Here is a 13,078-nt window from a genome sequence, read left to right on the forward strand (position 1 = left end):
GAATCAGAGAAAGCTGTATATTTAAAACCTTGGCTAAAAAGAGTAACTGTGTCCATGTGTTGCATTTGAGTGCCGGTGCCATGGTTTGAGCCTTCGCTTGGGAAGTAGCACGCACTTGGTATACCCTCCTGGATGGCCTTTTGGGGGCTGCCTTCACATCACTGCTGTGCATGCAGGACACAGCACGGTGACTGCACACTGGCCCATTATGGAGAATAGGGAAGTACATTTAATCAATCTTTTCTCTTGGGACCCAAAACCCAACAGAGGTCTCAGATCCTAATTAGGCAACCAATAGTACTTGAAACCGTAACCTGATGTGGGGCTACTAATGAAGCTGGAGCTTTCTTACTGGTACAAAAATATATCTTTTTTTTTTTTAATACATTTTAATTGCTGGTTACCATTTTTTTTAAATAGTAGACAGCAGCTGAAGTTTTAAATCAACAACACATACTCAAATACTACTGCACTTCATTATTAGCTTGGAAGAAAACAGAGCAACGATTATTTCCCTAATTGTCCTTAAAGTCATTATTACATATGCAAGTACAATTTGGTACTCTCCAGAGTCTTTCCCTCATTACACTGTGTGATTCACTAAATTACACGATTGTGATTAGTGCGGCAATCGGTGTCCAAGTGGTATCAGGCAACTACTGGGCTCCTTTTGTGGAGGTCAATTTAATTACATTGTGCATGACAGAAACCAGGCCAACTGAGTATTGCCTTTGCCACCAGCAATTGACACCTGAGTGTTAATGAGGTGGTAATTAAGAGTTGGCACAGACAGGCACATCTTAGTGTTTGGGACTGGGATTACCATATGCTTCAGTGCTTCTCTGCTAAAAGCCTGAAGTTATTCATTTTCTAAAATACACAGGATTTTAAAATAAAGGCAAATTATTACTTCTCCAAATAACAAGCAAGAAAACACTCATAATCAGGACTGAGGGCTGTCTCTCACGAACTTTTGAGAAATCCTGTCTTTCTAATTGAAATCTTTTCACCAGCATTTTATTTTTTGTCATACGTGTTCTCACAGTAAGAATTGCCTATAATCAAGTTGTTTCAAAGCCTGTTTAAAAATAAAAACTTACTGTTATGAATTTTACTGTAGTTTTTCCTAGGAAATGTAATCAGAACTAAGTCCATACTGAAAGTTTCTTGTAATTTAGAAACCAGTACGTCATCATTTTCATAGAAGAGAATAAAGTTGAGTAACAATAACACTAACAAAAAGGTATTTTACTAATAAAACACTCCAGAGACAGAAATGGTAGTTGTACATTTCCTGTTTTTGTAGATTTACATGAGCTGTTCCTGTACCTTTGAGGGGCTAGACTACTGTCATCTTCCATTACTAAAATGAAATGTTCCATAATGTAAGTTCACAGAAAAAAATCATATATCTGTAATTCTAAATATCCTGGATACAACTGCTCTGATTATTGATACTATTAATGATATTGGTTTTAAATCTTCAGGGAGGCTTTTCTCAGCCAACCAGTGACTACTAGTGTTTCAAGCTTGTCTTAGAAAAACAGGAAGGAGTGGGGTTTTCTGCAGTCTATCACCTACAGTGGATGACAGGGGTCTGCTTTTGCAGAATTTATTGTGAGAAAGTAACAGCAGCTCACCTGGAGTGGCTTTCTCAGTACCTTTATGCTGCTCCAAAAACAACCTGTAGATTTATGATGAAGAAAGAAGAAACTGAGGAAGAATACTAAGCTTAAGGGGAACTGAAAAGGGAATGGCCTAGAGAGTGTGATGGCAAGTCAGTGGAGAAGAGTGGAAAATTAGAGAAGCCTGGAAAATTAGAAAAAAGGAGAAGAAAAAGTTACATGGTAGAGAAACCATAAGTTCTTTACAATGAGAGTGGTGAGGTGCTGGAACAGCTGCCAAGAGAGGTTGTGGCAAGGTTGGCCAGGTTGGATGGGGCAGCCTGGTCTGGTGTTAAATGTAGAGGTCAGTGGCCCTGCATGTAGCAGGGGGGTTGGAGATTCACGTTCCTTGAGGTCCCTTCCAAACCTGGGCCATCATGTGATTCTGTGATTCCGTGTGAAACCAACTCTGAAATATAATCTCAGAAAAGCAGTATTACACATAATCATGATTAAGCTGCAAATATTCCAATTCAAACTGATTATGATGTTCCTTAAATCTGGTTACTACGTGCAACATCAGATGTATTTTAAGCTAAGTAGGTAAAGCAAGCAAGGTAAACTAAAAACATTCTAATGATTTTTAATCGTTTTAAGGAGTTTGATGTGGTTAACCCTTCATGTTCAGTAAATCTAAGGAATATTATGAGTCACCTGATTTCAGTAGCATATATAACATTTGTGGCTATAATTCCCACCTTTTGCTATATAAAAGGGCAGCACGATACAGTCAGAGCAAAACCATTTTATACAATTTATTTTCACAGTACAGTTTTTAGAGAAGGCCTCTTGATGGATTTGTCAATTTAAAAGGCCTCTTCTATGTCTTTCATGACATCTTTAGCCAGTGAAGATTCTTCAGAATGCTCCTTCCTCAGGAACTGGCAGCAGCCCATGGGTAGGACGGTGGAGAAGATCTCCATCCCTTCAAAGCTCACTTAAAACAACTGGGCCTTGCAGCATGCCTTAAGGTCAATAAAGCGCAGGGCAGCACAGGAGGAGAGAGTGAGCTTTGAAGCGGTGTGCCCCTTGTAACAGCTACATTATTTTATAGACTGACTCACTACAGTGGCTTAGACAATTTTCCAGTGGCTTTACAAATCCACAGACTGTTCACATCAGATGAAAAATGTATTAACTTTACTGAATCTTAGTTGTGGGATTTACTTCTAATTTTCTTCTTTTGAGGAGTTTGCTTTTTTCCGCTGAACCCTCTGTAGGACATATAGCCTTTTATATGCAGATTGCTATAATTATGCTTTGAAATAGCTTTGAATTCCCAGTGGCTTAAACTGAGAACATGAAAGGGCAAATGTTACGCTGAGCTGAAGGATATGAAAGTGGTACGTACATCAATCTGAAATGAGATATAGGGACGAACAGCTTTTTACACAGGGATGCCCACTCTTGACAGGTTATTGAAGGATCTCTGCAGCCACAAAGGCTGTCTTGGATAGCACGAAAACGTTGCCTGGGGAGAGCTTATCAGCTTACATTTAATACCGAAAGGTGAGTCAGTGCTACACGTGGCAGGAAGAGCAGGCCACCACAGAAGCTGTCATCCTCCCTCTTGGGCCAACATCGCCTCCTGGATCCAGAAGAGAAAAATGGAAAAACATTTGTAATGCAATTCAAGTATAAACTGAGAGAGCCCCCTGGGGTGTAGTGGTTCCCACTCTGTCTGGAGTGGTCTGGGGTAAGAAATGCTCTCCTTGCAGGGCCTCTGTGAGGCTGACAGACCACCATTGTGGCTGAGCTGCTGCACCCCTGTCCTGCCTGCCCTCTTCATCACCACTTCACATTGAGAGTGCCCACAGCAGAGTGCTGACATATTTATTACTTTATCTTCGATTGATTGATTTATGCAAGTCTAGGCTTGCATTTGCTGCATATCAGGGTGGTCTGTCAGCATGCAGGTGGCACTTCGTGAGGAATCTGATAGTCAGGAATCCCATGTTCTGCTCCATGAGGAATCTGTTGCTAGAAACCTGCCCTCATGGTTTTCGTTTCCTCTTCTATCCTCCTTGTTCTCCTGCCTATGTGACCAGGATGGGCCTTAAGCAAAAGTCATTGAGTACCCTCTGAGATGGCCATCATCCTGAGATAAGCCCACACAAAGGAGCACTTCTCAGCCATTCAGCTGCAGCTCATCTCGCTCTCGTTGCCCCTGCCCTTGTCCATCTGCGTCCCCCACACAAAGGATCTCACAACCTTTGCCCAGGACTTGCCTGTACTTGTTCATCGGTGTCCTTCAGACAAAGCATTTCACAGTCCTTGCTCGGGACTTGTCTGCACTTGAACAAGTCCATCTGTGTCCCCAGCAAGCTTTGAGGCAATGATGTAAAAGAATAATCTCTTACAACTTCCTAAAATTAATTTGTTGCATAGTCCAGCAGGAGGAAGGCCGGGATTCCTTTTGAAGTCTTGAAGGTCTGCGGACTCCGCCTGCAGCCATGCAGACAGAGCGACAGCACGAGGAAGTTTCTAGAGGGGAAGACGGGCGCTATCAGACCGGCCTGAGGGAGGAAGGGACGGCTGCTGGGAGCGGACCGCGCCGGGAGAACTCGCGGTGCTGCTGTGTGAAAAGGTAAAAATACGTGAGAGGCAGTTAAATCAGGGAAGGGAGGAGGTTGGAAGGCTGTTTTGAGGCTTGGTTCTGTGCGTGGTGTGGTAGCGTGCTAACTGCGAGGCTCCGGGGCTGGTGGTGGTGTGGGTGCATCTGTGCTCGGGGTGAGTGACGGGCTGCGGCTCGGGGCTGTGCAGCGCTGGGCTGAGCACGTGTCCTCAGCTCAGCGGCCTTTGTGGCTTTATTCAAAGGCAATGAAAATACGTTAGAAACAAAAAACAAAACAGGAATTTTGGGCTGACTGATATCACCTGAGCTGGAGCAAACTGCGTCAGCCAGGCTGGCTTCATGTGCCAGAGTAAGGTGTGAGGGATTCAATTGGTAACTGTGAGGCTGAGTGTGCTAGTGCTGCAAAAAACCCTCAGTAAAAACCTGTCCTGAGATGGGATTAAAAAAAAAAACAACGAACAAACAACACAAAGAACACATGGAAAGGGTAAGATAGTGTAATCAGTAACCAGTGGGTGGGGGGATAGGTTTGGAGTCTTGTAGGATGCTATTTCTGATTGTTACTCTAGATGCATTTCCTTTCAAGGCTGTAGCGGGAATTGGACCTCAGTGTATTTTTTGGGGGGGGCCTTAATCAGCAGAAACCAAGCTCTGCGTTCATCTTATTGATGTTGCTCTAAAAATAGAGGCATTATAAATAATGAAATAGAGCTGAGTGAAAAATAACTGCTTTGGAGGTAGTAATTTCTGAATCTGGTAATTATTTATGTATATTGATGAAAGCCTGCTTGTTGTTTGTTTCTTTTGACTAAACACGGAATGAAATCTAAGAATGTCAGAACGTTTCTCTGTAGTGGTCAAGTGGTGGTGGTGGTTACACACGAGCTCAAGAAATAGCCCTCCTGCCCTCTTCTCTTTCATTCTGCTTCCATTAAAAACGTCTGTCTTGATTGAGCTAGCCAGCTTGAAAACTAATGGATCATCTAGTTGAAAACCTTAATTCTCTTTTGATACTTGAAAATGGATTATATTCAGAAGCTATAAAGGATAAAAGAGAAAACTTCAGGTGCATTAAAATTTTGTTATGTAATAGCTAGATGCATTAGACAGTTAATGGGGGTTTTGTTTGTTTGATATGGCTTAGAGCAGGAAATTGTAGTTTGAGATGTTTGAGAGAGGTTTAAATACTTCACAGATATTCAGAGTGCTACTCTTAGATGGATACGTTACGTAGAGTTACGTAGAGCTTTTTTTCCTTTTATTGCACACCTCTGCCAGTAAGAAAAAAAATCTTTAAGCATGCATTCCAATTTTTTGATTTTTGTTTATAAATTAAATACATATCCAACATACTCATGTTATGTGTGTTACAAAACGTACAGAAATGGAGACTAAAAGAGATGATGATGAAATAAACTATTTAAAAAGATTTTTGTTCATTAATGATGCAGAACGTTTTTTCCTGTGCCTCTGTGGATTGATTTGCTGTATGGGAACTGTTGAGTCATGGCCTGAGCCACTGATTGATCACCTGGGGAAAGGACTGGGTCAGCCCTGCAAGCACAGGTGAATGCAATTCTGTGTGACCCAATACACAGCTGTGAGACCAGAGAGAGTAGAGCCTGGTTGCGCCTCTCCTAGACCTCATTTAAGGGCTGACTGCCACTGGGGAGGGATTTCTGGTTGGAGATCCCTCCTTTGTGGAGTCCTTTCTGCAAGCCTAGATTTTGGAGAAAGATGAGCACTTTTATTTCCTGTGAAATACCATCCTATTTGTGCTGGTCCTTTTGTTGTTACATTTTTGTGTAACATCCTTTCACTGTACTACTGTTTCCCATTGTAACATTTGCACGCCCCCTGGGCTCTGTACAGCCTGCTTTGGAGGCTATGGAGTTTGCACATCTTTAGAGCTGGTCAACTGAAAACCAACTGTAGAAGCTGTAAAAAACAGTAATTGATAATGTCACTTAAAGCAAACGTTTTTAGTACTGTAGAATTCATTGTTCTGTTTCTATCATCCTCTTTTCCTTCTCCCTTTCTCTGCATTCAGATTCTTTCCTAGGTTATCAGCTCCGTGAGGTCACGTATCCTAATTCAAATGTGCTGGCTGTGAACATTGCATTTGGCTCAGCTGTGGAAATACATAATGAACTTAGTTATACCCTTTGCTGATAGTCTTTGCAACGATTGTATCTTGAAACTTCTTTAAGAGTTGAAGTTTTGAGGAGGCTAGGAAAGTTTTAATGAAGTTCTTAGATTGCTGAGAACTTGAATATTTTAAAGCTTTTGATGGGATCTGGAGATCAAGACCTTGTAATTTCTGGGAAATGGGAGTCAACTTTGTATTGAAGTTCATGCGTATGTTTCACTTATTATTTTATTTTATGCTGTAACTGGTTTCTCAGCTGAAAGCTTTTCTTCTGCAGTGAAAAAAGTGATGAGAATGCCACTATGAACAATTCATTTTCTTCTTTGTAATGGGAGAAATTTCAGGCAGTGGGAAGCAAGAGAGAACTTAATGAGAAGTCTGATTTAGCTGATAAGATCATCTGTCTTAGAAATTATTTGGTGTAGGGAATGGGGTTGTCTCTTGCTTTTCAGTGAAGGAAATTATTTAAAAAACAGAAGTTGTGCTTAGTCTACCACTTCAAAAATTAAACTCCTTAAGGAAATGAGGAAAAGCAGGACATGTATTCTCTTTCTGAAATCAAATCCTTGCTTTCAACAGGCAGATACGCAGTAACTTCACACACGCTGTCACATGAAGATGCCACGTTTATCATTGCTTATTAGGAATAATGCTGTATTTATTAGCTCATGGGTCCTGTAACCTCACAGAAAAATTATCCAGTGTCTAACTTGAAATGGCTTTTTTTAATGCAGCACATTGTGCAGGTTTTTGGATGAGAGAGGTGCAGGTGCCTCCAGCAGGAGATTCTGTCCTGTCTTCTGATCCTGTTTCAGCAGAATTGTTAGATAGTCTATAGATTCTCGTAGAAAAATGAGTGCAGTGAATGCAAGACTAATCTCACTTGTTGATGAGAAATGCTGGCTGAAAACAGGGTGCCAGCATCTACCTGAATCTCATTTCTGAGCCAGTGATATAACTTTTATTTATTTACTGTATCAGATACCTGGAAAACAAAGTTCAGAGTTAGGCAATTACCATGCAAACTGACATCAAGTGTGTAGTTAAGTGCGTTTGAAAGTATAGCAGGCTAAATATTCAAGAATGTGTTCAGTGAGTGTTCAGAGTCTAGAGTAGTGCATTAATAAGGGTGGTATGAGAAGTGTTTTGCTGATCAGGCAAACTGAACAGTGAATGCCACATGAAATTGCCTCTGGAAAGGGAGGATGATCTGTTTACAGTGTCCTGGCTGCTGCTGTGCTCTTTATTATGTCATACTTTCTCTAGAAAAGTAAGAGGGGTGAAGAGCTGTTTTCCTAGTCATACTCAGGCTGAGGGAGGTTGTGGTCAGCTAGTGAGATGAGCTGCAAGTGGAGATCCTGCTTTCAGCAGTTCAGGGAACTGCTGGCCAAGCCAGACTTCCGGAGTGATGAAAGACTTGGTGCAGACCAGAGGGAGGATTGTCTGATGTTTGCTTAACTTGGGGGAAGTGCAGAAAGCTGCTGGACTGCTAACTGGGACTGCAAGGGACCCCTTTCCTTGTTACAGAGACAGGAGTAGTGGGAGGGAGACATTCTGCCTCAGCAGATTCTTTAATCTGATCATCCACTAGATTTAAGATTTTTCCGCTTAGGTGCATCTTGCAAAATGATGTCTGAAAGCATTTTAATAAAACACAGTTAGAGTCTGTAAGCCTGTTCGCTTTGAAGAAAAAAACATAAAAAGATGAGGCAGTCACCCCTCCAAGCCTCGCTGAGCTGAACTCTCAGTATGGTTCTGGACTTTGTTTCAACTTGAACTCTTTCAGTTAAAGTAGTAATAGAGAAGAAATTTGAATGAAGGAGAAAAAAGGCAGGAGATGATTTCTTGGAATAATAACTGTCGGCTTTTCAAAGTTGCAAATGCTTGACCACTTAGTTCTTAGCACTGGGTTTTTTGTGCGTTGTCTTCTGATGCATAAGAATCTTTTCAGTTAAGAAAGATGGTATCGGAAAAGACAAATCTACAGTCAATTTAATTTGTAGAGTGCAAGGTTTGTGAACTTGTCTGATCAAAGTAATCTCACTCAATTTGAAATAAATTGGTCATTGTTGTTGCATACGGAGAACTACTGCTTAGAAGTATACTCCTGTGGCAAGTCCTTTAATTATGGTAGGGTGAAAATAATTTTTCTTCGTACTATTTTTTGCCTTACATACACACACAGCTTCCCCACTGTATGTGTGAGTAGAGATATATTTATGCAGGCGTGCCTTTGGAAGATTCAAGAAGTGACTTAATGATTACAGCTCTTATCATGATCTTGAAGGTGTTTTCCAATCTAGATGATTCTATTTTATTTCATAATAGGCTGTTCAGTGGTTGTCAGACCACGTCTCAAATATTTCTGAGATTTAAGATGCTAACGTGTAGTACATGCTGTATTGTTCAGCCCTTGAGCTTCTGTTTCTTGCAGATGCTGTAGAAGAAATGAGGAGTAAGTTCAATTCGGAAAACAGAAATGGCGCTTCATAATTTTGCTATTATTAGACTGAATTATGTAGATAGAAGCAACAGATGTGCAAACTTGCAAATCATGCCCCTATCAGTTTTGACCCTCTTACTGTTCTTTTACAACAGTAAGTTTATATCTAAATCTGAGGTCTTGACTCCCTCCCAGTAAATCCATTTAATCTCTCTTACCCTGTTGTGCAAAGCATGGCAAAGCATCCTTCCTTTTTCTTTGAATCCAAAGGAGTGATAATCTTTGATGTGGGAAGCTGTGTGTGGTGAGAAGGGTGAGTCAGAAGGCAGCTCCATGCATTCATTGAGCCACAAACCTTTCACTCCTTGTTGATTTTTTCCTTCCCCCCTCCTCCCTCGGCATGACACTCTGCAGGTTAAGGAGATACCCTCTACAGTTTGCTCAGAAACGTATGGGATTGTCAAATGTCCATGACATGCTTAGTTTTACCTTTTTTGCAAATGAGGAAGTATTAGTTCTGTTGATTTAAGCATCTCACTAGTTGAGCTGTGGTATTTAGTGATTCAGATCCTGGACCAAGACCTGTGAAAGAATGTGTGCGCATTTGCATGCAGGCGAGAGTATCATGATGTTTCATTTGTAGCTCTTCCCTGAGGGAACCAGACTAAAGTGCTGCAATAGGAAATCAGGGGGTGCCTGAAGAACTATACAGCTCTTAGAAGACTAGAAACTACAGCTGTGTGGATCAGGACCACTCCTCTTTGTTTAACCTCAATTCTCAGGAATCATTGAACCGGTGCATACTTCGCATCCAGGAGAGATGGATTTACCTGAATCTGTTCTGTCAGTATCCAGGACAAGCAGACCTGTCTTGTACTCTGCAGTTGCTGGGAATTAAATCATATCTTGCCCTGATACTGAGTCTTACACACATCTGTCTGTGATGCTATTGTTTTCAAGAGCCATTCCTCCTTTGAAAGCCTGCTGTCTCTTAGCATGTTCCCCAAGCATTTCAAACTAGTACATGGTTGGATGATGATAGCTGTTCAGTTGAGCTGGGTTAGAATTAATGCCCAAATTGACTTTTCATGCATGAATTTGGGCATAACAGTGAAGAACTCCTTCTGAACTTTGCAATAAATATGATAATTATAACAATATTATCTTATGGATAGGAGAGAACTGGAAGATGGTTAAGTACATCCCATTTCCTCCTGTATTGCTGTAGGTTAAGCAGGCAGATAACCTCTGAGGGTGGGTCTATTGTGGATTTTGTCTTGAAACCAGGAACAAGGGAGACTAAGCTCATCCAGTGCGTGCTTTGGGTAACTTGGTAAGTACTTCATCTTGATAGTGGTAGTTTGAAAAGTATTTTTTTAGCAGATTCTGTGCTAGATATTATTTCAAAAGTAAGATTTACGAATTTCATAAAATGAGTGAAAGGTTAAGTTCTTCAGAGTGAGTGTTCTGGGCTGACTTTAATAGGTGTCTACAAAAAACATGAAAGCACACAGAATGAGTTCTAGGTAGTCTCTTTTCCGTGGATTTCTTTATACATTTGATGGAAAGAAAATGAGAAGGTAACACTTGTCTACTAAATGAGTTGAATTTTGATTAATGTGTAATGAAAGGAACTGAACCTAAACTTTGGGTTAGTTCCTTGTTTTGAAATGTTCTAGCTGAATACAGCTTGAAATGCATCGCTTCTGTGGAGAAAAATAGTTGATTATAGTAATAGTGTGGGGAAAAAAACATACAAGGGCAAAGAGGAAAACACTTATCTTGTGATCTGACTCGTACGCATACCTGACATTGCAGGAGAAGCATTAATAGAAGCAGAACAATTAGTGATTCACCTGCATAATTCTACAATATTTTCTATCCCAGAAAATGCACTGATGTGAAAGAAGTTGTGATTTACGTAATGTGACAGAAGAAAAATCTTGCCGTTGCTGGAAAGAGGAGGTGAAAATACAGAATGGACGGATGATATTTAATGAACAGTAGCTGTGTATTACTGAACATCAAAAAAGGATCTATATAGCCAGATTAAAGACAGGTGACCTTTTTAGAGTTTAGTTAACCTTTTGGTCACTTTTGAGAGTTATCACTTATGAAGATAAAGGTCAAGCTACAGCTTAGTCTTCATATACGATGTTTTCTCTGTGAGGAAAGTTGGTCTTCTCTCACTTACGCTTTCCTGAGGAGCTGTAAGAGTTACTCAGTTTAACAAGACTAAAGTAGAACAAATATTTTTTTCATTTGTCTTCAAAATAATTCTAAAGGGGAAATCCCTTTGTACGAAGTAGATAGTTAAAGGTCAGGGAATCATCTCTATCTCCTTGTTAGTCTAAAAAAACATTGTGAAATGCTTCTATGTAAATGGATGCACTACCTCTGAAATCTGTGGAATTATGCAAAACCGCACTGAGTAGTCTTTGTTTCTAAGGATAGCTTTTAGTGGGAAGAGAAGCTAATGCACTCAAGAGCTTCATATTTAAAAAGAAAAAAACAACAGTAATCGTGTTGCAGTTACTGACAGGTTAATAGCAGTTCAAATTGCTGATGAGCTGATGGTGAACACGGCAATCCTTGGTACACTCTTTGGTGCCGTGTTCACTTAAAGCTGCACCGAGGGAAGCCTTGGCTAGTTCTTGACTAGGAAAGCTTCCAGCCATTGATAAGTCTGTGGCTGAATCTGTATTATGTTCCCCAAACTATCGCTCCTTCGAATAGGGGTGTGTGTGTGAGTTAAATCATGTGGTTAAATGCCTGAAATTGGAAGGTTTCTTCGGGCAGCTGTTTGAATAGTTTCAGCATATAGGTTACTGTGTTACAAAACTTCTTCCCATCTGTGATTTCTTTTTTCTGTCCAACCTTATTTAGCTGATGTAATTAATATCGAAGTAAAATGAGTTTTTTACATCTTGCAGGAAACACTTGAATATATGACTAAGTATCCAGACTTGATGGTTTCAGGGGAATCTTATTAGTTCTCTGTCGGACTGAAGTCCATACCAAAAGAACAGGAGCAATGAGTGAGGGGAAAAAAATCCAAAACAACTACTAGTCCTGTTCTCTCTGTCTTGTGAGAATAGCAGGTAGGGAACTGAATGGGTTCTTAGAGGACTGTCAGTAGTTCTAAGCATGTGGTTTCATAGAAAAGGATTGTTATGCAAGTGCAAATAATGAAAAATTTGTCAGTGACCAGTTTTCTTTTTTTTCCTCCCAGAAAAATAGTGTGGCTTAGCATTTGCGGTGATCAAATAAGTCTTGTGCTAAAATTAATTTTAGTCAAAACTTCAGGAAATAGAGTTGAATAGAAAAATGTCTCCTCTATGATCCTCCTTGCAACGAGATTGGAATGAGGTTCTGTATACTATACAAGAATTAACCATGTGGAAGTACTTCCCTGGGTGAGGTTGTGTGGGAGAACCATTAAACAACCAGGAAAAAAAACAAAACAAAACAACAAACAAAACATTCTCAAGAAACTGCACTTAACAGAGATGTAATATAAATGAAATTGATAGTTTTACAGACTACATTTTTGTGTACACAAAGACTCCTTACAGAATTGCAGATGCAACACATTTTGTCTGAATAATGAATTGGAGACTGAAAATAAGAAAGGGTTGAGGGCTCCTTCATCTTTCCTTTGATCAATCCTTAACAAGGCTGACTTAGAAAGATTTAATTGGCTTTCCATTTGTGCCTGATCGCTCACTGTACCTGGTTTAACTGAGGACCATCTTATCCTGCTGCCTGAAATCGTGCAGCATTCACCAAAGAGTTTAAGGTGGTATGAAATCTGTGTCTTGTAGGCTGCGCCCTGCTATACTTTACCAGCGTTTAGCCCTCTGTAAGTTGTCTGACTATTCATGTTGTAATGGTTACACACGAGGCTTACTACGTGAAAATTGACCTCACCCCAGATTTGCCATTCTTTGGCAGCAAATATATACAACTTTTTGTTACAATTTTTGTGAAGCAGAATTATTTGTGGCTAAATTTTCAAATTGTTTTGCAATGACTTCTGAGAGCTAGTACCTTTAGTATTGTAGAATTGTTTGAGTTGGAAGGAAACATTAGTGGCCTCTTTTGTCCAACTCCCTGCAGTGAATGTGGACACCTACAGCTAAATCAGGTGGCTTGGAGCCCCATCCAGACTGACCAGGAATGTCTCCAGTGGCAGAGTATCCACCATCACGTTCTGCAACCTGTTCACTTCTCTTACTGTGAAATAC

This window comes from Tetrao urogallus, assembly GCF_951394365.1.
Source record: "Tetrao urogallus genome assembly, chromosome: 4".
Lineage (NCBI taxonomy): Eukaryota > Metazoa > Chordata > Aves > Galliformes > Phasianidae > Tetrao > Tetrao urogallus.